General features: G+C 39.8%; 1 protein-coding gene across 6 annotated transcripts in view; it reads left to right on the plus strand.

Annotated features, from left to right (window-relative positions):
* sema4ba (sema domain, immunoglobulin domain (Ig), transmembrane domain (TM) and short cytoplasmic domain, (semaphorin) 4Ba) overlaps nucleotides 1-26,439 on the plus strand; it is an 87,260-nt gene that overhangs the window by 33,665 nt on the left and 27,156 nt on the right. Inside the window, exons 1-2 of one of the 6 annotated variants that reach the window (XM_019361605.2) lie at nucleotides 9,915-10,125; nucleotides 16,314-16,401. The exons of 3 other annotated variants lie outside the window; for them this stretch is intronic. The gene's annotated coding sequence lies outside the window, so the exon portion shown is untranslated. Of the gene's footprint in view, nucleotides 1-9,914; nucleotides 10,126-16,313; nucleotides 16,402-26,439 lie in introns of those variants that run through there. 2 more of the 6 variants (XM_005470756.4, XM_005470757.4) reach the window with 2 other exon arrangements.

The following is a 26,439-nucleotide window of genomic DNA, read 5'->3' on the forward strand; positions in this document are numbered from 1 at the left end:
ACAGAATTTACAGAAAATGTTACATTTTTGTGATTTATATCGTTATCGGACGATAGATGTCTTAATATCGGGATATGAGATTTTGGTCATATCGCACAACCCTATGATCACTTCAAAAATTTGTTGTGGCATGCTTGATGCAAGCGTTTCCATGAGGGAACATTTCTCCAAGTGATGAAGACGGCAGCACGAAAGACATCTACTGTCTGAAAGTGTTGTCCATTTTTGTAAACTTCTCTTGCCATCCATTCCCAAAGGTTCTCGATTGGATTTAGATCACGCAGGATGGTCCAAAAGATTGGAAGAAGTCCCTTGTCCTGTGGGCATTGTGTACTGAAGCGTTGTCCTATTGAAAAACACAGTCATTACCACACAGACGAGGGCCCTCAGTCGTTAGGCATGCTCTCTGCAACATCTTGAAAAAGCCAGCTTCCGTTTGACGCCCCTGCACCTCCTGAAGCTCCATTGTTCCACTGAAGGAAAAAGCACCCCGGACCATTATGGCGCCCCCTCCACTGTGACGCGTAGAAAATATCTTTGGTGGGATCTGCTTGTCATGGCAGTAACATTGGAAACCATCAGGACCATCAAGGTTAATTTTTTTCTCATCAGAGAATAAAACTTTTTTCCACCTTTCAATGTCCCATGTTTGGTGCTTTCTCATAAAGTCCAAATGGTCAGTTCTGTGGTGTTCAAGGAGACGAGGCCTTTGAAGACACTTTTTGTTTTTGAAGCCCTTTAGTCTCAGATGCCATATGATGGTTATGGGGCTGCATTCGGCAATAGTAACTTTGGGCCAAGGATCGTCCAGTGTCTTGACCAACAGCCAATTGGATTCTCCGGCTCAGTGCTGGTGAAACTCTTTTGGGTCTTCCACTGGACTTTTTTGTTCCATTCCAAATGACTGTCTTACTGCCTCCCACCTCAGCAGTGATGGCGTGCTGTGAGAGGCCCTGCTTATGCAGTTTAACAACCACGTTCAAAAAGGGAAAGTTTTTTTGCCTTTGGCATCAGAATGTAATGACAATGTGACTATCTGGCAGAAAATGAGAGTGAATCCACAGTTTTGCACAGATTTGGCCTTGTAAAGGCATGTGGTCCGAAACTTATTATCAGCTGCAAAACAGCCTGTTTTAATATATCTGTAATAATAAAAATATATCTTTGTACATTTTTATCTCTATATATGAATTTCAGTTGCTTGTGTATATAGGACTACTTTGTGTCTTCCTTCTATATTTTATATTCCCCTTGCTGTAACACCCAAATTTCTCATTCGTGGGATAATACAGGTTTATTCTATTCTATTCTCTATTCTAAAATGTTTTGTCTCACTCCCATTTCTTCTTGTTGCATGTTGAAGCTCTACTTGGAACCTTGTTAAGATACAACCTTGCAACATATGAGTTTTTGGCATTTTTCAACATGCAAAAAAAGTTCAAGTGGTCTTAAACTTTTGATCAGGACTGTATTAAAAAACTTAAAACTGTATAAATGTAATTAAAGTAAATAATTTTTAATGTACAGTCCTAAATGCAAAGATGTTCGATTTACTATCATTTAAATCATTTCCTAAAAGTAAAAGTTAAAAAAAACAAAAATCTCATGCAAGAAGCTTAAACCTTTTTAAATTTTTTGTGTTTTCGCTTAAAAAAATATTAAAATGTTATCAAAATATATGTGTTTAAACTTCTGCCAACCCATTTGACTGTGTTGCAGTCTTAATACTGCAACATGCTGATATCTAAACTCAAGAAAGATCTGTAAAAATGACCAGAAAGTAATTTGTGTTTTGTTTTTTCATCAATCAGAATCAGAATCCTTATTCAACATTACATATCAGATGTTCAAGGTGTAGATGTACAAGCAGCATTTAGAATAATAGCTAACAATAAAAACAAATCTAAAATACTACCAATACAACTATACAAATGTACAAGTGAATTAAATAAGATTAATACATACAATAAAAGATACCAAATCACATTAAAAGAGCTGTTTTAACAGTCTGATATTTCTGGCTGTCCTGATCATTGATTTACAGCATCGCCTACAATCACTTAATATAACCACTTATATTAAAAGAACATCTAGCTCAGTATAAATAATCCAGAAAAATCACTGACTGTGCAAAAGGTCATATTTCCCACCAGTTTACTCTATGACATGAGTTGTGAGAACTCGTGGCTGCTAAATCAAATTTCTGGCTGTGTCAAGAGCAGATTATCCTCCCTCAATTGTAGGACATGGTTGTTACTGTATGTGGTAGTGGGAGGGGGGTGTATGTGTGGGGGAGGGAGACCTGAGGTGGAAAATACAGGAAAGTTGAGCCGCTGCCAGGGATATGTTGGGCCACCTGAGGAGCATTCGAGCTGTTCCTCTTGCTCTGTTGGATTTGAAACTGACCCAGTTGCTCTGGAGGTGCGCCCGTTTGCCCCGCTTTAACAAACTGTTTCTTTTTAAAAAGATAAAGATTGGAAAATGATTAGCGGAGGAAACTGCCGCATGTTGTGACATAGGTCATAATGTGGGAAGTTACACGTAGATTGTGGTGATCGGTTAACCGTGTGACCGTTAATGTTGGGAACCTTTTGGTAGCAGTTTCAGACAAGTGAGTAATGCACAAGATGGTGACACAGAGGAAATAACCATGTATGCAACTTTAATGACCAGGGTGAGTCACACGTGCTGCTCGACAGCTCTTTCTCTATCAAACACACACGCACGCACCAGGGTTTGTTCACTGGCATCACCTCCTGCCAGAGGGCACTCATCCCACAAACCCTCTCTGCTGGTGAGTTTCATGTGAGAGGTGGTGGACTCATGCCTTTAGTCGTGTCATACTGAGCCATCACAGCTTCAATTCTTTTTTTCCCCAAACACACAAAGCACCGGAGGAAAAATCGCAACATCCCACATTCACCGGTGTGTCTGAAGAGAGTGTGATTGATCATATGCTGGGTATCTCCCACCATCTGACATGCTGCTCCCATCACATTGGATGTGAAAATGAATCAGTCACCTCAGCTGTGCATCAAACTGTGTCACCTTTGCTGGTACTTTTCTGTATAGTTTAGCTCATGTTTGCTTAAATTAAAAATATTACAAATGCAAACATCAATTGAGTTTATATATATATCTATATCTATCCTTCCAGCTTGGGTCCTCTATCAGAGGCCTGGGAGCTTGAGGGTCCTGCGCAGTATCTTAGCTGTATCTGTATCTTGGCAGTATCTCCTGGAGCCACTCACCTAGCTTGGGAGTTACTGCACCTAGTGCTCTGATTACCACTGGGACCACCGTTACCTTCACTCTCCACATCTTCTCGAGCTCTTCTCTGAGCCCTTGGTATTTCTCAAGTTTGTCGTGTTCCATTTCTTCCTGAGGTTGCTGTCATTTGGAACCGCTATATCTATCACTACGCCCGTCTTCTTCTGTTTGCCTACTACCACTATGTCCGCTTGGTTACCACCATTTTGTCCACCTGTATCTGGAAGTCCCACAGTATCTTAGCTTGGTCATTCTCCACCACCCTTGAGGGGAAGTCCCATTTTGACCTCGGGACTTCCAGGCCATATTCGGCACAGGTGTTTCTGTATACTATGCCGGCCACTTGGTTATGGCGTTCCATGTATGCCCTGCATGCTAGCATCTTGCACCCTGCTGTTATATGCTGGATGGTCTCAGGGGCATCTTTACAAAGCCTGGACCTAGGGTTTTGCCTGGTGTGATAGACCACACCAGGTTTGGTATATGTAAAGAAATTAGAACAAGCTGAGATTTAAAGTAGAGTAGAGTTACTACTCCCCAACTGGTTGGTGAGTTGTGGCCAGAGATTGTGGAGGGCTGTCACTGAGTGATCTCTAGGTTTGTGGGACTGGGGCTTTAGTGACTATCACAGTGACTGCCTGCAACCTAGGGCTGCACGATTAATCGTTAGAAAATCGCGATCTCAATTCATACTTATGTGCGATCTCATTTCCAAATGACAACGATTTAAAAAAAAAAAAGAAAGACGACGATGATGATTGTACCGCATTTTGGGACGTAATCTGCATGAAAACAAGTGCTCACTCTTCCTGCTCAACAAATGACGAGGGCGGAGCCTTATACCACGTGATACAGAAGCTGTGCCGTGTGATGGTTAAATTGGCAGGGAAAAAACAACGGAGAACACGTCAGGGATGACGAGAAAGTGACAGGAGAAAATCCGTCCCGGTCAACCACCCAAACATCAATAACAGGAACCTTATACAGCGCTTCCCTATACACGTCGAACTCCCGCAGGCACAAAGAAATTACAGAGGCTATCACTTATCACCTGACCAAAGATATGGCTCCCATCTACACTGTGCAAAACGAGGGATTTAGGAAAATGATCAACACCCTAGACAAACGCTACACAGTGCCGTCCCGCAACTATTTTTCTATTGTTGCACTACCTGCTCTATACACGCAGTGTCGAGCAACGGTGGAGACGGAATTACAAGCAGTACAACATTTTGCGGCAACCACAAAATGTGAGACATTTGTTGTTTTTATGTTTATTTTTTTTATGTTCAGTCTCAACTGTTACGAAGTTGATGTGCAGTTAATAAGTGCAATAAATATTTATATTGGAAAAGAAAATCGTGAGAGAATCGTGATTCTCATTTTATGCAAAATCGTGCAGCCCTACTGCAACCACTCACCAAGCAGTTGGAAATACACATTTTTCCATAGCAAGCAGTGGTGGCCAGGGAGTCAATGACCAGCCTCTAGGCCTGTGTGACTGGGGCCCAAGTTCAAGTCTGAGTCTTATGACTGTCATTGTCACTGTGGTTTGCTTGGTCATTTCAGGCATGGTTTTGTTCCTATGTCTTTTGTCTCTGTCATCGTTTTTAGTGTTACTCTTTATGTTTCAGTGTTAAATTGTCCTTTTGTTATTAATGTTTGCTGTTTTGTTTTTGTTTTTGTCTTGTTTTGATTTTGCTTCCTGTTTTGTTTCTTTCCTTCTTTTTTCACCACCTGCCCCAACTTATTTAGTCTCACCTGAATTTATCCACTCTTTCAACAACTACGATACCCTAATAGCAAACAGTAGTCCACTAGTAGGTCTGTCATTATGCATCCATACATTGTGCAAACTAGAAAAAAGTCATTTGAAACTCTTGTGCAGATCCCAGACTTTCAGCTGTAGTAAATATGTCAGGCTTTATGCTGACAAGAAACAGTCTTGAGTGCGGTGAGTTCCTGACAGAGAGAGGGGAGCTTAACGTTGTGTAAAGTGCAAAATGTAAATCAAACAGAAGAGCTTGGCGCTCCTTAAAAGCTTCTGTTTGAGAATTGTTCTTTGTGTAAACATCATATGGGTTTAATGAAGATTTGGAACAAACTATTGCTGTTACCGTCAGACTGCAGTAAGAAGATTTTTAACAACAAAGAGCTGTCGAACTTTGCCAGATCATCGCCTGACCTGGTGTCAAAGCTCTGCTAATATAAGTGGTATGAGGACAAACAAAGGCCTTAGCTGAGTAGTTGTGACTTTGGTAGCTTCACAACTTTGTTGACTGGAATTTTCCTTTTAGTTTGTAGCACTGAACAGATGCTTGAAGCAAGTGCCAGCCGTGGCCCTGCTGTTACTATGCAACTGCTGACAACCTGTAAGATGCACAGCAGTGTTTTCGCTAAAGGTGAAATATTTTCCAGCTCATGTTAACAACACTTTTATTGCTGAAAGTGAAGGTCTCGGGAGATCTTAGGTGCTTTCTTCTTATTGAAGAAAAAAAAAAGTTTGTTAAACGCTTGGCTTGAGCAGAAGCCAAGCATTTGATTGTCACAAGGTCATAAGTAGCCTCGGCATAAAAAGGTATTATTCTGACAAAATGTAGCCGCTAAGATAACGGCGTACAGTAAGGAAGAAGTTAGCCAGTTTGGTTTTTGTCTGTCACATTTTTCTATCACATGCTTTGCACAATTACACAGTTTCAACACATTGGATAGCACTGCGTTGACAAACACTGAAACAGAGTTGGGTGCCGGGGTTTCTCAGCTGTCTTCAGCGCTTCTGTCAGCCTCAGTGACTCTTAAGTGCTGCTATCTGGTGTGTTCCCGTTAAACTAATATGTGAAACACGAGGGCTTATCGCAGCGCTGTAATTCCTCTGCAGTTATTCATTTATATAGAATGACTTGTCAGCACTTCTGCTTGCTGTGTGTGAAACATGCAGAGGCTGGAGAATGATCAAACTTGCATTTTCAAGTGGTCTTCTGGAATCAGAAAAGCTCATTATTTGTCACATGCTTAATGTTATCGAACTTAAAACTAACTGCATGGCTCTTCTTCAAGATATCAGGGTTTATTTGCTTCATCAAACATTTCCAGCTATTTTGAGATTTTCAACAATCAGTAGATTGCTTCTGGTTAATTTATGCAAAATGCAGTCCACTGTAGTTGCTGAGTAATACGCTCTGAACAATATTTCCATTACCATATACAGTTGTCGTTTACATACTCTCATCATGGGCATGAATGTCATGGTAATTTTGTGCTTTTAATTATTTCTTTGAACTGTTCTTTTTCCAGTGTGGAATGATTGTACAGCATGTATCTTTAATGACTTTAAAAAACAAGAACTGGATGATCAATCTTTAATTTATTTTGGATTTCTCTGATCCAAACAGGCTCAAAATTATACATATACCAACACTAACATTTGTTGAAATGTCCTTTAACAAATGGTTCTTCCCAGAATTGGTAGATCTCATTGAAACTTTTGAAGTTTCCTGGCACAGACCCCAAATTTTGAATAACGTTGAGGCTGTTGCTTTGGGGCGGCCTCTTCAGAAGCTTAATGTTAGCCTGCTTTATCCATTGCAAAACCGGTTATGATGTGTGTTTGGATTCATTGTCCAGATAGAACGCCCAACTGTGTCTAAGTTTGAGCTGTCTACCTCCTGATCTGATGTGAAACAGAAGAATGTGGAGGTAGTCCTTTTTTCCTCATTTCATCCACTTTGTGTAATGTACTAGTGTCACTGGCAGCAAAACAGCCTCAAAGCACGACGTTACTACCACCGTGCTTGATAATCAAATTTAGCCTCACCCTTACTCCTCCAAACATACCTCCGGTCATTGTAGCCAAATGGCTTAAACTTTGTCTTGTCTGGACATAAAAGTTTTCTCCAGAAGGCATTTGGCTTGTCCTTGTGGGGAGCTGCAAATTTCAGTCGAGCTTGTAGGAGTCAGTTTTGGAGCATGGGGCTTCTTTCTTGGTTGGCACTCCCTGTGAGACTCACTTCACAGTGGACAGAGACGCTGGTGTGACTTCATGCCCATGATGAGTCTTTGTACGTAAACAGTAAGCAGTATCAATTTTATTCTTAACACATAAATATTAACCTAAAACCCTATAATAATAATACATCTGCCTTTTCAGAATATTAATAGATAAAAACAAGGAATTATTCACTCAGTTTTTCAAACTTTGCACTCCAGTGTCTTCTTTCTCTTAATATTTATGCTTAACCTAATTCCAGAAGCAGCTTATGGCCAACCATCCTTGAGTAATGTCCTCATAGCCTCCTCTGTGGTAGTTAACCATTTCGCACCGAGGAGCATTTCTGTGTTTGCTAATTGTAACTGCAGGAGTGCACTTTTTGTTGAAGTCATAGGGCAGACGCAATGAAAAGTGACATTTTCAGGGCACGCGCATTAACTGGGCCAGTTTGTATCTGTTTGACTGGTCTGCTCTATGTGTTTAGACATCTGTCAGAGAAGTCCTACGGATTGTTTCAAACTGTCCGCTGCATGGCAGTAGCAGGTGGTTTAGCTCAACAAGAGGTGTGCCACTAATCTGAGGAGGTATCCAATAGACGTAAGTTATAAATAAGTGAGTGAGTATCCTCGCTGTGGCCTCAGTGTGGAGTCGACTTTGTAAAGAAACACTGAGCTGAAATTCAGAATCCCAACACCTCAAATTTGGCATCGCATCGCCCTCCTTAGCAGTTGCCTAAAGTGTATAATTAGCATATGCTATTTTCATAACAGGCGTCCCCGTCTCAACATGCTGCTATCTTACACTTCTCTCTATTTACCCTGCAAATAATTTTGGAGCAGGCATGTAAAGTTTTTTTGGTACACTTCGCTTCGACTAGACTATTAGGATGTTTCAAACAAAACTGAGGTATCATCACATTAATATACATTGTAAAAATCATGATTATTATTAATATATTAAGAAAACTATTCAAGGTCTGTTCGTAAAGCACAAAAAGAGGTGATTCTTAGGAGTCCGATGTCTCCTTTACAAGTAATGAAAAGGCCTCTTCTAAGACTTTTTTGCATCACCTCTGTCGTACTTTCAGTGTCATGGCCTGAAAACATTGCCCTTGCTACTGTTGTGTGTATATTTTAGAACTGGTATGTGGCTCAGCTTCACATGCAGGACTCTCTTCTTCACGTGCCTCTCATGTAGCCTTAAGTACAGTAGATCTCTGCTCTCACTGATTTACATTAAGTCCTAGGACTGTAAAATAAGCACAAAATGGTTACTGTTGGAGCATGCAAAAGGACTAATGCTGCTTTAAAGTTTTAAATATGTAGGAGGCACTGAAGAATGCTTTTGTTGCAATGCTGTGGCTACATGATAAAATTCTAGACATTTCTGTAAGATTTCTGATGATTAACTTGGAAAATGAAAAGAATGTTCCCTGCAAAGACGTAAACAAGTGAACCCTCATGCTCAAAGCTGCGTGTTAGTGACACGTTTCACAGATATACCATCCAAAGAGAAAGAAGTGATCCTTTTGATCATCAGATTTTACTTCACGTGGGTTTAAGTCTGAAATAAAAGAAGCTGTAGCTGTGGTTGGGAGGTATTTGTTTTGAGCAGACACTGTCTCAAGATCCGAATGATTATTAGAAAGAAGTATTACTTCTAATAATAAGACAGGAGAGCTGCAAAAATAAGTTTACCACATCTCAATTAACACTAGCGAGGATCTTTGTTGACTTCTATTTGTAATCAAAAGTTTGTGACAGCTAGATTTTTATTCAGGAATTTAAATTTCCAAATAAAAGACTAGGAATACAGATTTATTAAAGGCTGCACATTCTAGCTTTAACTTTTCACTGATCCTGAATACAAATCATGTCATATATTTTAAGTATATATATTTTCAATAAAACTTTATTGATCCTGAAGGTTGACCCCGAAGGAAATTGGGTATTTAAATATAATCACATATTTAAGAGATTATAAACTGGTTGGCTTAATCCAAAAAGTGTTGAAATCCAATCTGCTTTTGTGTCACTATAACTAGTAAGGAAGCTTATATATGTTACTCGTATCAGTGGAGTCTTGTCCAAAAAAATAGTTTTTGCTGTTGTATTCTCTCTTTATGTTTTCACAGGGTTTCTTTCTGAGCTTTGGAGAGGAATAGTTCATGCTCAGTTGTTGCTTTTGCATAACATTGTAGGAATTCTCTTTGAAAGCACAGCCAAAAATGTAATGACCAGAAAATGACAGGACATTAGTGTATTTATTTTAATTTTTAAAAACAAATAATGTTGGGCAAAAATGCCAAGAACATCTTCTTAAGTTCACACTAAAGAATGTTAGGATATGCACACTAAGTAAAAAAATATAAATCTAATGTTAATAGTTGTCTTTGTGGTTAATATTAGATCTGTTATCTGTCTTTTACTATTGCTTATATGTTCTTTTTGATCTTCATTGCTAACTTTCCCCATGCAGGATAATGTGAGTGTTTATATTTCACTCTGAGTCGTTAAAGTAGTGCAGCAGGTTGTTGGATTAAGAAAAAAGAAAAAGAAAAAATGAGTCAACATCAGACTTGTAGAAGTGTACCTCCCTCCCTCTTGTGACTGTGTGTGGGCGGAGCTGCAGCCTGTTGAGTGGCCAGGGGGCAGGCTGTAGTAGACTCTGTGTCAGACAGAGGGAGAGTGTGGACGTGCGGACTCAGAGCTGTCATCTGAAAGAGATTTAAACTTCTCTGTACCTGTGGATTTTTTTTCTTCAGACGTCCCCCCCGAAAGAGGGACTGATCTGCCTGTGGGCCAGATAACGGAAAGCTGTTTTAGATCTGACGTGAGTTTCTGTTTAACAGCTGACTGGGACAGAGCGTAAGTAATGCTGTTACAATGACTACCCTTGTGTTCATTAACTGCGTGGTGCCGTGGCTGCATGAATCATTGATGCGAGTGCGCTGCAGTTCTGGTTACCTGTTAAAACAATGCTAGGAAAACCTATCATTTGCCTGTGGAGAATTATGACGTTTTTATGAGTGAGCCCATGTGAGGTTAGCTTCTGTCTTTAAAAGGAAAAGTGGGTGTGAGTTGACATGAGACAGACCACCATCCTCTCCACTAGGTCTTTATCGTAAGGTGATAGGAGGGCAATGGGGTCATTAAAAACCCACTCTGAGTGCAGCCTCGTGCATGTGTCTGCAGTGCGTTCGTATTTGTGGGTGATTGTTTACATGTAGGAGATACCCATGCATTAAGTGATGTTGATCTTGGACTCATTTCCCTTAGAATAATAGGTATTTGCCTGGGTGTGTTACATTTGAACACTTTTTGGCATGTATTGGCTGTCTCTAGTGTCTTTAAGCTGAGGTAGAGCTCTTCAGGAGTGAGCCTGTGTCTGGGGGTTTGGGCTCCTATCTGCAGGCAGAGGGTAGGAAATGTGGGTGCAAGTACATCGGCATCTTCTCCAAGCTACTTTTTGTAAATCAAGAGGGGTATGGAAAATCAGATGAAAGAACAGAATCATCAGCATGTACTTTTCCAATTGAAATTGGAATCGTTTTTTGGAATTTTGTTTGATAGAATATGGAAACATCAAATAATGTTGTCACTGACATGCTGCTGGCAAAACAATCTACTAATGGCAAACTATCAGAAATGTACGGAAGAGGATTAGGGCCACTGGAAAGAAAAAAAAAGAATTCTGACTTTAATCTCAGAATTCTGACTTTTTTCTCAGAATTCTGACTTTAATCTCAGAATTCTGACTTTTTTCTCAGAATTCTGACTTTAATCTCAGAATTCTGACTTTTTTCTCAGAATTCTGACTTTTTTCTCAGAATTCTGAGATTAAAGTCAGAATTCTGACTTTTTTCTCAGAATTCTGAGATTAAAGTCAGAATTCTGACTTTTTTCTCAGAATTCTGACTTTAATCTCAGAATTCTGACTTTTTTCTCAGAATTCTGACTTTAATCTCAGAATTCTGACTTTTTTCTCAGAATTCTGACTTTTTTCTCAGAATTCTGAGATTAAAGTCAGAATTCTGACTTTTTTCTCAGAATTCTGACTTTAATCTCAGAATTCTGACTTTTTTCTCAGAATTCTGACTTTATTCTCAGAATTCTGAGAAAAAAGTCAGAATTCTGACTTTAATCTCAGAATTCTGACTTTTTCTCAGAATTCTGACTTTTTTCTCAGAATTCTGAGATTAAAGTCAGAATTCTGACTTTTTTCTCAGAATTCTGACTTTAATCTCAGAATTCTGACTTTTTTCTCAGAATTCTGACTTTATTCTCAGAATTCTGAGAAAAAAGTCAGAATTCTGACTTTAATCTCAGAATTCTGACTTTTTTCTCAGAATTCTGAGAATAAAGTCAGAATTCTGAGAAAAAAGTCAGAATTCTGAGATTAAAGTCAGAATTCTGAGAAAAAAGTCAGAATTCTGACTTTAATCTCAGAATTCTGAGAAAAAAGTCAGAATTCTGAGATTAAAGTCAGAATTCTGAGAAAAAAGTCAGAATTCTGAGATTAAAGTCAGAATTCTGAGAAAAAAGTCAGAATTCTGAGATTAAAGTCAGAATTCTTTTTTTTTCTTTCCAGTGGCCCTAATCCTCTTCCGTAGAAATGTGGTTAGCAGTCAATCAGTAGAAGGATATGGTTGATTTTCCCCCATTGGAGTGAGCTTTAGTTTTATTATTTTACATTTAAAAATAACTTGTGTATGATATTGTCTTTTGTATTCTTACATCACGTTTATTTCATTTCCCTAATATAAAAATGCTCAATAAATATGGAAATAGTGCCGTCTGACTAGAATAACTTCTGGTTGTGAACTTCAAGCTTCCCCATAAGCTTTTTTTAAGTTGCATATTTTACTGCAGCTGGCTGTGCGTACAATGATGTTCTCTTTTAGGTGTCAAACTCTGTATGTTTATCATTCCACACAGTAAAGGTCATTCAAAACATCCAGGCTATTTTTTGGAGTGGAGGGTAACTTTACCATAAAACAATCTGCATCACTGTCATCTTACAGGATACATCCTCAGGAAAACTTGATATCCCCCTTAAAAGCCTGTCTGTGTTTGTCTAGCATCTATCTACCAACAGGAGACTGAGAGATAACCCTCACAAACAAGCTTTCACACAGACACAGATTCTCAAGTGATCAACAAACACCCAACAGAACAGGAATAAATGGGAGCTTTCATGAATTTTCAAGAATGGTGGATTATTCCACAAGAGGGTGGAATATAATCAACAGTGCTATCACATTTGTGGCAGGGATTTTCTTTTTCTTTTTTTCTGGCCCTCTATATGGAGATTGGTCTGTCTGCTGTAGGAAAAAAGCTTGTCTGTGCTGACCTTGGCCTGCTGTTTCTTTTGGTTTGATCCACAAAGAAAACAGCTGGCAGTTGCATTCTGGATGCCGGCGGCCTCGACAATGAGCTGCCTGTATGATGCTGTCAGAGAGGCTTTGGCTCGTTGGTAAAGGATGGTGCCTGTTATATCAATAGCTCAAATCCAGACTTCACAAAAAAGTTAAATTTATGACATGGTGGTTGTTGCTTGCAGTGAGAGCCTGCCTTGACCTGAACGCTGCTGAAACATTCCTCTGCAGACTGAAAGTGTGTTCGAGGCGCTGCTGTGCTGCATCAAGTCTGCTCAAAGTAGTGTAAGCAAGGCGGAACTGTGTGCTGTCAATGGTAGCAGCTCAAAGCAATGAGCAACCTGTTGCTGATTACTAAATCTGTATTGTGAAGAACAGGCAAAGAAGAAATTAATCATACTGCATCACACTGTTTTACCACAGCTAATCCTCTGTGCTGGCCCCACGTTCACATTTCTAGTTTGTCAGCATATCCCAGGGGTATTTTCTCAGCTTTAGGCTGCTCTCATCCTCCTTCATCTGTTTATATTGTCAGGTTGACTCTTGCCCCAACATAAAGTATGCGTATGCGTGTCTGCTATGTACAGCATTTGTACTATATGTTGGTTCTCAGCAGTTGTGAAAAATATTTTTAAGAGATGTGTTCAGCCAAAATGTTGCCCAATAACGTCTCTGATCTATACTTACTGCAGTAACCTCAGCTATTCTTTTGTATTCATGGTGTTTCTTACAGAGAAGTTCCTGCAAATGAGCCCTCAAGTAAAATAAATAACATAGAAAGTCAAGATTTTGGTAACTTTAGGTCAAGTTACACGATTCTCATCAGCAGGTGGAGTTTGCTCAGTGGTCAGGAAATCTCAGATTATTCGTTTCTTTTCCTGAGTGTCGGCAATCGTCTGTAATGCTTTAAAAGTTCAAAATCAGAGTCTGACCAAGACTGCAAAGTCCATGTACTAGCTGTTCTGGACTTTTTAATCACGTCACATGTCCTTTAGATGTTGTGATTTTATCTGACTTCCTTTATGTTTTTCTAAGTGTTGTTGAAAACAAGACAAAAAAGGGTTAATAGCCGGGGTACAGAAGGGAAGGGCCAGCCACTTGTAACCTAAAGGTTAAACACAGGCCTTCAGGGAGTCCTATTACTGTGTACTCACTGATGGGAACTCTGCAAACATGCATTCTGGGAGCACAGCGGGCTTCTCTGTTTATTCCCAGTCTAGTGCTGTGCCATGGTGTGGGAAATGACTGTGGACATGGAACATGGCCAGATCAGTGCTCTCGCGTCAGCGTCTCCTAGACCCACACATGTGCCTTTTTAACCCTCATGTAACACGCATCGAAAAAACGTCACATCCACATGAAGTACTGCGGGACCTATTTTATCTATTTTAACTGTACACAACCCTTTGAAACAGCTTTACAAAACTATGTGGAGTATGTTTACACACGTGTCAGCATTTCCTACATGCTGGTGTGAGAGTTGCAAAATTCCCGTTTCAGGGTATATTTCCGTCACTCATCACCTCGCACCTGTTCCTCGTACATGTTTCATTATAAAGCTGTATTTTAAATCTTAAAGCTATAATAAGAACGCATCGACTATTAGATCACAGATAGGAAATGTACATCATGTCACTGTTAGTGGTTGAATTTGTTTGTGTCCTTCCTGATGTGAGTGCGGGAGTAGCTCTGATGATTGAATCAGCCTCCAGCCGAGCCTTGTTTGGCAGCTTGTCCCTCCCCTGTAGCCGTGATTTGATATCTCTAAGCATTCCAGGTTATGCCCTTTACTCTGCTAATGGTGCCACTGACCCTTAAAGACATTCCTGTCGCAGCTCTCCAATCACACGTCTGATTGCCGCTCGTCATAAACATGCTGTCTTTTAACATTGCGATTACTTACTTTATAGAGACATATTCGATGGACATTGGCTGAAACACCGAACTGACATAGTAGCTCTTCTCTAACCTTGGACACAAATAGTACAATGTAGCCCACTGCAAAAGGCACTCTCGCCTCTCATGTGTCATGTTGCATGGAGCTCAAATATTACACACTTTACCTCGTTGTAAATCTGTTGATCAATTTTTATGAGAGTGCAGGTAAAATGTGATTTTAGTTAGCTAACTCTTATGTGAATATGTAGGCCCTGCTTGGTTGTTTTGAGGTGTCTGAAAGTCCTTTAACTTTATGAAGCACATGGACAGTTGTGGGTTGCTAATTAAATAGATCATCGTACGATCATCGGTCTTCAGTCTTTATTGCCTATTATGTTGAATTTGGCCCTTGAGTGTGACCTTTCAGAATACTTTCTGCTTTCAGATATTGAAATGATGATGAGTCATGTGAGGCAGTTGGATGGTGGCACAGTTGTAGCGAATCTACTTCTTTATTTCTGTGTTTTTTTAAAAACAACAACAACAAAAAAACCCTTTTATAGATTGATCCTGTTTTCTGACACAGTAACATGATCTCTTTTCCTCTCTACGCCTGCGGTCCGAGAGATGGAAACAGAAATGGAGCAAAGGGGTTAAATGCAACAGAGCCCACAGGACAGCAGTAGACTGAAAGCTTCCTGTGGCAGAGCAGAGTGTAAGCCGGACCTGGCAGACAGGCTGGCAGGGCAGATGTTTTAGGTGAGAGGCACAGTAGATAGCTCTGGTTGAATAATTCATCAGATCGGATTGAAGATGAGATATATTAAGACAGAGTACACAGGCCATCCTATGGCCTCTTTCAGCACTTTTTGTGCAGCATGAGTGGCTGCAGGGCTCAGATCCCCCTGCATCTCTGCTTTCTTTCTGGCAGTTATCCACTAGAGTCTGGGCAGTGCAGGAGACAGTTATAGATGTGCTGGCTCTAGGTCTAGAGAGGCCTCCAGACATCTGGAGGGGATGAAGCTGTTCAGCATGCAGGTGCAGTTCAAGCTCACAGCAACTAACACTGCTGATGACTTCTTCTGTGGTCACTGGGTCTTATTGGGGCATAAAATGCATAAAGAAATACTTTTTTTCAGTGATTGGATTGCTTAAACTCTAAAAAATCAGTACCCTGACTAAATCTAAACAATCCTGCACAGAGCTCAGTTTATCAGGTATCTGCATATTAAACTGTTTCAAGTATTAAAATGTCTTCTGGCCTCGCTTTTTGTCCACTTCTCTTTCTGGTTTGTTAGTGATCCAAGCAAGACAAGGCTGTTTATCCTGTCCCAGCTCATGCATCAAATCACTGACTTTACATCGTATAGTTTATAAATAATGAGATGAATCACTTGCTTGGCTCATGGTAACGTCAGAGACCAGCTACAGAGCAGCCTCTTGGGTTTACTGGATGTTTGTTAAGAGAGACTTGAATGTTCTTGTTATCTGCCTATTATTTTTATAAGCCTAAATGACAATTTGACCTTTTCTGGTTTACGGGAATGTGCTTCATCATTATAGATAATAGGATTTTTTTTCCATGTTATCTGGAAATTCACCTGAAAAAAGAAAGATGGTTTGATGTTATCTGCTGAATTTCCTAATTTAGTCCTTCCTTGTCTGCAAAATAATAAACCATCCCTCAGCGCCTCTACGTTGTGAAATAGGTGAGGAAATGTGCGCTTCTCTGACATCACAGTGAAAAGGCTCAACTTTCTAGTAACACACCATTTCAACTCCATCTCTCCATGACATCAGCTCCCACCTACACGAATCCAGCTGGGCGCCGTGCAGACATGTCAGGGCTTCGATTGTATCTCGAGCACACGCTGGTGCAAACATGGAGGTACGTGAACTTTAAGGGTCCTTATTATATGCAGTGCAGTTCTGCCTCAACTGACTGCTCAGAGCAATTTGGCTTTAAGATGTCATGAACTTGGATGTTTGTTAGATTATTCTTTTTTGTTGTTGTTGTTAAAAATTACTCAGTAGAATTGAAGCAATTTTTAACATACCCCTGTACCTGCAGGCAAGCTCACTGAGCTCTGTCATCTGATAGTTTGCTAATCCCCTGATTATGCTTGTCTAGTTAAGTAGAAGAGTCAGTCAGTCATCCATTAAATCATCAAGCCACGGGATCAATGTTGGGCCATATATTTGCAATGTGTGCGATTTGTGTGTGTGATTTAAAGGGCAAATGAAAAAGGGCACAAGGAGAAAAAAAAAAGTAAAGAGCAAACATGTGAAGTTGAATCTAAACTGAGCAGTGCTGGCTTGACAAGTGTGACCTTGAGTATCTGGATCAGCAGCAGCCTATAGGCAGATACTCTTGATTGACAAGAGCTCATCTCCCCCGTATGGTTTACCAGATTCGCTGCCCTTATAGGTCAGATCTGGTCGTCTGGGATATTGGATCTCAATGATTGGAATTTAACCCAAATATCATTGTAGCGACGGATTCTCAAGATAGCTCGGATGACTAGGATACCAGCGTTTAAGTGATGGCTGAATACTTCGCGTTAGGAATGCGCAGCTTGCTATTGATCGGTACTAAGTGAGGTCACTTGATGTGGGTGGCAGCTGCCCTACTCTCGGACCCCATATAAAGAACACAGACTACCCCCACAAAGACTTTTTAATGTGGTTTGTTCTCCAGATAAAGAGGTCAAAAATTAACTTTTTAAATACTGACTGTTAAGGGTTAACACGAGAGATAAGACACAACTGAACAAGTATGACTACAAGACCAGGAAAGGAGTCATTCGTCAATCTTTGTGTACTCTCATGAGCTCGGTTTAGAGAACTTGGTTTTTGGTCATTGTTAGTGGACTTCCCTGAATCTCACTGAATGTGTTGTTGAAGAGCGATAAGCCTTTCAAAACATGCATTTTGCTTCAAGTGGAATGCCTGAATAAAAGAAGGAAAAGTCTACGACTACTGTCATGTTAAGAGCTGTGGATACTTAAATAAAAGTTTAGCAATAATCAGACTTACAGTCATATCGCTCCTGGTGAACAATCACTAGTTGCTACTTCAGCTCTGGGTATTGTAAATCTAAATCACTTTCCACACAATTGGATTAGGCTATAAACAGTTCTCATAGGTGTCATTTTAAACAGACAGATAGATAATTACCGTGTGAACATGAACTTGATTACACCTGCTCGGACGAACACACCTTTCCCTGGGCTATCTTCGTTTCTAGCTAGTGATTTTCAAAAACAGCTTTGGAAGTAATACATTTCCCATTTTATTATATGCTGACAAGTTTTTTTTAAACTTTATTTTATTTTTCTTATGGTTTAAGTAGCATAGTTTTCATTCCACTATTTTTTTAGCTTATAAGTCGTTTGACTAAAAGTTTGGTTGATTGCATTTTTTCAGAATTGCTTTCTTCCTCTATTTAAAAAAAAGGACTGAAGGTCACCAGCATCTTCGATCTGTGAGGTTTACAATCTGCTTTGTAGCCTTGATGCTCTTGACATTCGGTAAAAGCTGGTCTGTGGCCATTTGGAGAAGTGGACATTCTGAGCCTTTTATCATTTTTACACAGTGATGGATGGGTGCAGCTCTCTGCCCAGTGGCCTATAGCCTGAGCCTGTGTGTAAGCCTCTAAGCTACTGGAATGCGTGCAGCTTCTTGCTGCGGACATCAAGCGGCAACAGCCGCCGTGCTTTGTTTACGCCCTTTCATGGATGCCACACCAGCCTAATCAATTTCAGCGAGGTTAAATATTTCAATGGATTGTTGTTGATTGAACGATCCATGACTTTACACGGGCGGCAAATGCAAATGCAGCACATCACTTCGTTTTTGAACTGTCCACAAACTTGACTTATATGGTTCAAAAGGTTCACTTTGCTTTTTCCAAGCATATAGTGGGTTTTTTATGGTTGTTCAGTTTTATTTGGCAACTCCTTTACTATGCTAAATAGTCTCATGAGTCAAAAAAAAAATTTAAAAGTTAATCTTTTATTCTTGTAAAGCACGGGTTGTTAACATTTTTTCGGTGACAGCAGACAAAAAAATCTGATAATAACCTTTCAGCTTAAAGCTGTCCAAGTAGAAAAAAGTATCTTTTATAGTACTGCGCTGAGTCCCTGCCATAGTGTCTCTGCATTAATGAAACCCTTAATATCAAGTTCCCAATGAAATAGTCACTTATCGTTACAGAAAGAAAGACATCTGATTTTGAGTGTATATGTACTGATTGAAGAAAAGGCAGACTATAAGCTGTGGCATACTATAATGACCAAACTTGATACATTTACAGTCTATTGCATTTTGTTTTAGAAGTGAAACAAATGGTATATTACTACCAAATTTTTTGGTAATGTAATTATATTTCTGGGAAGGTGCATGTGAAGCTGTGCCATAGGCTACCATGCAGGATAGCTCAGTGTTACAAATGAAAAGTAAGAGGGAGGAAGACCTGTCAGGCTTTAGAAAATTTAATGCAAGAGTTTGGCCAACATGTACATAATATGTAGGACTCAAAAGGTTAAGCAGAGAACTTTCAGCTTGCCAGACTTGGCAGCATGTAGTTCAAATCCTGCATGATGCCAGAATTCAGCACTGCCCTGTTGTTAGTGCCTATTGGAGGGCAGAGCTGCAGCTTTAAGCTTACTCTGACTTTATTGCTAACATGCTGCTCTTTTTAGTCTGAATCAGATGTATTTAAAGTTGTTCCACGCAAACTTTACTATTGGGAAGAGTGAAAAGCCGTCCATCATAGAATGGTTAAAATCTGAAGTCATTAAAAAACGCGGATAACGTGCTACATTTTCATGCAACTTCTCATGGGAGACATTAAAAGTGTTGCACTGGGATACATGAATAAACATTGCCACAGTAGTTACATAACAAAACGTAAAATGAGAGCTACACAGAGAATCCAGCTCCTTGACCCTTGCTCACCTCTGTATAATTCAATTCAATTCAATTTTATTTATATAGCGCCAAATCACAACAGTCGCCTCAAGGCGCTTTATATTGTACAATAGATCCCACAATAATAGATACAGAGAAAAACCCAACAATCATATGACCCCCTATGAGCAAGCACTTTGGCGACAGTGGGAAGGAAAAACTCCCTTTTAACAGGAAGAAACCTCCAGCAGAACCAGGCTCAGGGAGGGGCGGGGCGGGGCCATCTGCTGCGACCGGTTGGGGTGAGAGAAGGTAAAGACATCCTGTGGAAGAGAGACAGAGATTAATAACAGGTATGATTCAATGCAGAGAGGTCTATTAACACATAGTGAGTGAGAAAGGTGACTGGAAAGGAAAAACTCAGTGCATCATGGGAATCCCCCGGCAGCCTACATCTATTGCAGCATAACTAAGGCTGGATTCAGGGTCACCTGGTCCAGCCCTAACTATATGCTGTGGCAAAAAGGAAATTTTTAAGCCTAATCTTAAAAGTAATGATGGTGTCTGTCTCCCGAATCTAAACGGGAAGCTGGTTCCACAGAAGTGGGGCCTGAAAACTGAAGGCTCTCCCTCCCATTCTACTTTTAAATACTCTAGGAACAACAAGTAAGCCTGCAGTGCGAGAACGAAGTGCTCAGCATAACTCAGCAGGTCAGTCACATGGTGAAATGGGTGTGTATGATGGTTTGTTGGTTTTTGAAGTTTACAGTTAATGGGTGACACATCAAGTGTCAGAAAAGGTGTGGACGTTATGACATGATCTGACATCATCACCATATGACAGTTCAGACAGCATAAATTTATGCTTTTAGTACTTGAATTTTTCAGTGTGTCTTCTAAAACATGAAAACTTGTATTTAAACAGCCTCAGCATACTTTGTTGGGCAGCTGCGACTTGGGTGGTAGGATGGGTCATCTACAAATTGTAAGGTTAGTGGTTTGGATGCTGTTGCATCCTTAGGCAAGAGCTGTACCCTGAGTTGCCCCTGAAGCATCCACTGAAGTGTGAAAGTTAGTAAGCGCTTAGATTGTGATAGATAGTGTTGTATTATGAATGTTTGTGTTTGGTTGAATGAGACTTGTAGTAAAAAAAGAAAAGAGTGGAAAGTGGAAAGGTGCATACAAGTACCACTCCATTTAACTTTACTTGTGTTTCACATGCTTATCTGTGAAAAAAACAAGTTAGTGGATGTAAACAAGGAGAAGCACGGTACAGAACCTGACGTGAATGGCTGTTATCTCACTGCATCGTGGTCGATATTTCACTCCAGCAAACGCAGACAGGATTTTATTGCAAACAAGTGGAGACATTTCGAATGGCACTGAGTGTTTCAACAGGCCTGACCTACTTTCAGCAGCCAGAGCTGAAACGGTTTCTCACCTGTGTCTGGCAGCAGGCAGGAAGCCTCATAAACCAAAGGCCCTCAATATCTTATCCAGTACTCTGAACAGTATATTACGCTGTGCTTTTATTTCTGCTATAAAATAGTCATCGAAGAATTTGTCACATTTGCTGGAGCGCATATGGTCACTCTCTCACGGATACAGGCTGTTACTCTCAGCCAACAGTTTGAGAGGGTGAGATGGTTAGGATGTTTCCTGACAGTGAGAACTTTAGCCTGCTTCCGTCTGTAGAGTAAACTTCTTAAGTTGCAGATTAGCAACATAAATAAATATAATCATTACCAAACCTCTTACATTTTGTTTATAAGTGGAAAACTCTTATTTCACTGAAACTGCAAATTCATAAGTAGTTCAAGATTGAAGCAGAGGCACTGTTTGCAGGTCACTCCATCCTCCGCTCAGTAGTTATAAAAGAATAAACATTTATTGTAGCATGAATACTACTATAAACATTTGTGGTGTAAACAGCAGTGATTTCCTTTAGTGCCATTCCACCAAATGTCAGGACATGCAGTATTATATTTCAGAGTAAAGAGGAACATCTTTTTGTTTTGCAGATCCAACTGTTGAACATCGCCGTCAAAATAGTTCCAGCTTTTGATCACTGATTTTGAATATCTGGATAGCTTATCATAAAGCGATCATGTCAAAGGTTCAAAGTATTTACCAAAACCCCAATAAGAGAAAAATGCTTTTTATAACAGGTTATTGTTTGTTAGTTTTGGTCCCTGAAAGGTGTGTCATAATGAAATGGGAGATGTAGGGTGTTCCCTCTCCCTGCAAAGGGTGTGACAACAGTAAAAGAGACTCTAGAAAAGAAATAGGCCATTTCTGCAAGATCAACAGTGCAGTCTCCTTCCTTAAAGTGGATCAGCTTACACTGGGGCTTTCAGAAGAGTGGAAAAGAGTGCAGAGAGAAAGTACAAACTTCTATAAACATCATGGCAGTGACTATACGTGAATATTTTTAAGATGCAAGCGCTTTTTAAGCCCTGTTTACTTTTGTTTGGACATGTGAATTGGCCAATGTGCCAAGAAATAAAGGAGATGAAACCAAGAGAAGCAACTCGCCCTCACAAGTCTGAACGTTGAACTTTGCTGATGAGATTAGCGACTCTGAAGAGATTCGTTCCTCCTTACTAGTGTTAATATAAAGATTGGAGTTAGCTGAGGTGACCAGCAGGAGAAGGTGGTGTCTTTGTCCTTTCATTTGCTTCTCTTTGTCCTCGGCACTTTGGGTATTAAAGCACTTTTCGGCCCGTCGCAGAGCCCCTGCTGCTCTTCTTTCACCCACTTCGACGTTGATAGTAATAGCAGGTCTGGCGACAGCCCTAGCTCCACTACTTTACATTTCATCAGCAAGCTGCTTCTGCTGGCTTCACATCTGTTATGGAAATTTGTGCAGAGGGGAAATGGAATGAAATGGAAAATCATTTCATATATTTTCACTTCTGACACAGGGCTGGTTTCAGCACTTGTATAGGTTTCAAAGACAGAGGTGATGAAATATGCTCATCCACTTTCACAGCCATATATTACATTAATCTATCAATACATTCTTAGTTCCTGATAGCTTTAAATTTGGGATGCTTTAGGAATTCAGCACTTGTGATAAATTCCACATTTCTGACCCTGTGTCACAAACCCCATAGGAGAAGCAAGCTTGATGAATTTAACTCCCCTGAACCTTAAGTTCAAAATGTCCCCTATCTCTGTCCAATAGTTTAATAAGATTTTAATTAGGCAATTAAAAGTCTTTGGAATAGCATATGGTCATAATTACTGCTGTATAGTTCACTTAGGAACGATTGAGCCATTAATTATTCTTAGCTGGGTCTAGGGATTGAACTTAAAAATGGGTCGGGCAGGAAAGAAGGTATTTTCTTCAAACACCATAGTCATCTAATCAACATGACTTTTGAATGACAAAATATGTTAACTCGGTAGCTGCGCTGTGTTGCACCAGCTATTGTGAATCTAAGACTGTGTTTGTTTATTAACTTCATTGCAATTTCTTGACAGCTAGAGCTCTAGTTGGCTTTAAGCTTGTGATTTAAATTGCACCACTGAAATTTAAGAAGTCGCTAAGACTTTGTAATGAAAACATTTGTAGCATTACCCAGTTTAAATCAATCAATTAAAGAGGGAATCACTGTAAAACCATTGACTGGAGTATAGGCTAATATATGCTATAGGCTGTTATAATTTTATAGTGCAAACAATAACATTTTAAATGAACATAATTCTCAGTTATACCATTTTATGCAGGATTTATTATATTTTAGGTCGTATCCTACGGTACCTGGTGTGGTCTTCTGCTGCTGTACCTCATCTGCTTCAAGATTCAATACACAATGCATTCACAGATGCTTTTCTGCATACCTTGGTTGTAGCGATTGGTTATTTGAGTTACTGTTGCCTGCTTATCAGCTTGAAGAAGTCTTTCAATTCTTATCTGACCTCTGATATCAACAAGGCATTTTCATCCAAAGAACTGCAGCAAGCTGGATATTTTCTGTTTTTCAGACAATTCTCTGTAAACTATGAAGATGGTTGTGTGGGACAATGACAGTCTCGACCATGTCTACATGTCTACATGTACCGAGTTGCTGCCATGTTATTGGCTGATTAGATATTCGCGTTAATGAGCAGTTGAACTTGTGGCTGTTACTTAACAATTTTTATCTGTACCTGAGAATCCATCAATTTTAATTTGATAACACTCATAATAAATAACATAATAGATAGCGTAATAACTCATGCGGCTCCTTAACCAACGGATTTAATTGTTTTATGTTTTTATGTCGTTTAGTCGTTTTTATGAGAGGTGAGTGAGCATGTTCTTAAACCCTTCTGATTGTGATTAGTCATGATGCACTGGGCTTGGGAAAGAAGCACTGTCATATCTTACTCATAGCCAGGTATCGTTACAGCTGGCCAAGTCGTTGCACAATAACATAAGAGGGCAGTAGGACCAGGGCGGAAATATGTCAACGCTGTACAGCCACACAACTCACCCAGCAACTCAGCCACTCTGCCCATATGTACAGGAGTGCTCCTCCATTAAAGCCACTCCTGAGAGATGATATCCTCCCATCCCACATCTGCTCCGTCACACATCAGAGAGCCCTTCAGTGACGTGGAGGTGTTTCAGGGCCTGAGGGCAAACGCTCACAGGTTGGCTGGAACATGTGGTAGCATGTGACCTACGTTATCTGACGGGTGTGATGTAGGTAGGTGACCAGTATGTCGTGCGTGTGTGTGTGTGTGTGTGTGTGTGTGTGTGTGTGTGTGTGTGTGTGTGTGTGTACAGGTGGCTTCGTCAGATGACAGGAAGGCAAAAGGTCATATTTTTCAGGCAACACTTTTCCAGTCAACAGACTACGTGTGGAATCCAGGAAGCCTTCACCCCTCCTACTCTACTCAAATAGCAAAAGCTAATGGTGGTACCACCTGTTCCAGCAGCATACGCGATGCAGCTATTTATAATACAGTATTAAAAGTAGCATTGTCATTGGGCCAGCTTTCTCATTCAGTGATATATAGTGATATTTTTACTTTACACGAAGAGCTGTATAACAGTAAATGACCGCCAAACACTGCTAGGAATTTCCCTGTTGGGTTAAATATAAAACTGGGTTCCTCTTTTACGAGATACATTACTGTAAAGTTTTTGGACAGTGTAAGAAAGGTATTATCAATTTTTTTGTGACTGAGTTTTACATTGTAAAATAAAGCACCACTAGCTGAGTTTATTGTGTAGCTCTACACTGACAGTTGCTTATTTCTATGACGTTTTGTTGGCACCCTGTTCCTGGCAGTATGTCCTACTGCTTGATTTATCTCCCTTCCTCTAATTATTTTTATATTGTGGACTATCAGAAAGGTCTCTGTTACTGTTAAAGTTGATGAATTAATGAACTGACTATGTTCAGAATCAGTGTTGGTCAAGTTACTTGAAAAAAGTAATCAGTTACTAATTACTGATTACTTCCCCGAAAAACTAATCCCGTTACTTTACTGATTACTTATTTTCAAAAGTAATTAATTACTTAGTTACTTAGTTACTTTTTAAAAACACAATTTACAACCTGAATAGGTGATAAAGCGATAGATCTTTCAGCCCAATTCTACATTTTCTGCATAATCCATCATACAAAATGTAATCAAATGGAAACGTCTGTTTTTAAAACTTTAAACTTTAAATCTTTTAACATTATGCATCAAGCAAAAACTTAATTATATGCAACATTCTCTGACTGGAAGAAATTTGTTTAACATTTAAACCTATTTTCTGCACATTCCAGCACATAAAATAAAATTTTTTTTTGTATTTACACTCACTCTTTCAAATAAATGCAAGTAAAACACAGCAGAAAATAAATAAAATCAAAGACTAGCGGTCCTGTTGCTCTATTTTCACCTATAAAGCAGGAGTGGGGTAGGCGGAGGTTTACCCTGGTGCAGGTGTGCCGCGGCGGTCAGTGGAAGAATCCGCAAGTTTCTCTGTGAGTTTCACATTACGTCGTAGCGCACTCGCTGCTTGCTTGGAAGTTTAGGGGTTTTTTTCACTGTAAAAAGAAGTTTTCTTCCCACGCACAACAGACACTAATGTTTTTGTCACTTTTTATGGAATCAAACTCAAAATAAGGTCAGTACTTCCACGCTTTGAACGCTGCATGCTCATACTCTCTCCCGCACTTGACATATTATGATCTGCACACAGCTGTTGTCACGAACGTTGCACTCGTTTATGTCACTGTCATGAGACATTCTCGCAAAAAATCACGGTTTTAGTAACGCAGCATTCCTACGTGAAAGTAACGGTAATCTAATTACCGTTTTTGCAATAGTAATCCCTTACATTACTCGTTACTTGAAAAAAGTAATCAGATTACAGTAACGCGTTACGCGTTACTGCCCATCTCTGTTCAGAATGCTTTATATAGACCTGAATCAGTTTATCCTGAATGAACAAAATGGACCTGCCCTCCTGTGGGTCCACTACCCAGAGGAGGGGGGCGTAGGGGTCCAGTGGTATGTGCACTGGGCTGGAGGCCTTGGTGGCCAGGTTGCCAGAACTTGTACCTGGAACATTTATACATTTATTAATTATTAATAGCTAATTAATTAATTGTACTATATTAATAATTATATTAATGAATTAATTAACAAACTATTACAATTTATCCTAATATAAAGATATTGTTTAACACTGATCAAAGCTGAAAATGTATAAAATGGACTAAAAACTGAACATATCCTTGATCAAATAAAGTTTAGACATAATCCTGGTAGATCCGTTGATCCCAGCCCACTCTGTGTCTGCCCACATCATCTGATGGCTCAGCTGATACCCTAACACACATTCAGTTGGAAAAGTTAATATTGGACATACAGTTGCTGCATTCCTGCAAGCTGATTTGCAACCCATCTGAACACCCTGCCATTTTTCTTGTTGTCTGACCTAATCAGTGTCATATCTGTTGACAGCGATGCCTTCTTTGTTCTGTATGGGGGGTACGCGCCGGTCTCGCTGCCTCCAGCTTTT

The sequence above is a fragment of the Oreochromis niloticus genome, linkage group LG7 (genome assembly GCF_001858045.2).
Source record: "Oreochromis niloticus isolate F11D_XX linkage group LG7, O_niloticus_UMD_NMBU, whole genome shotgun sequence".
Lineage (NCBI taxonomy): Eukaryota > Metazoa > Chordata > Actinopteri > Cichliformes > Cichlidae > Oreochromis > Oreochromis niloticus.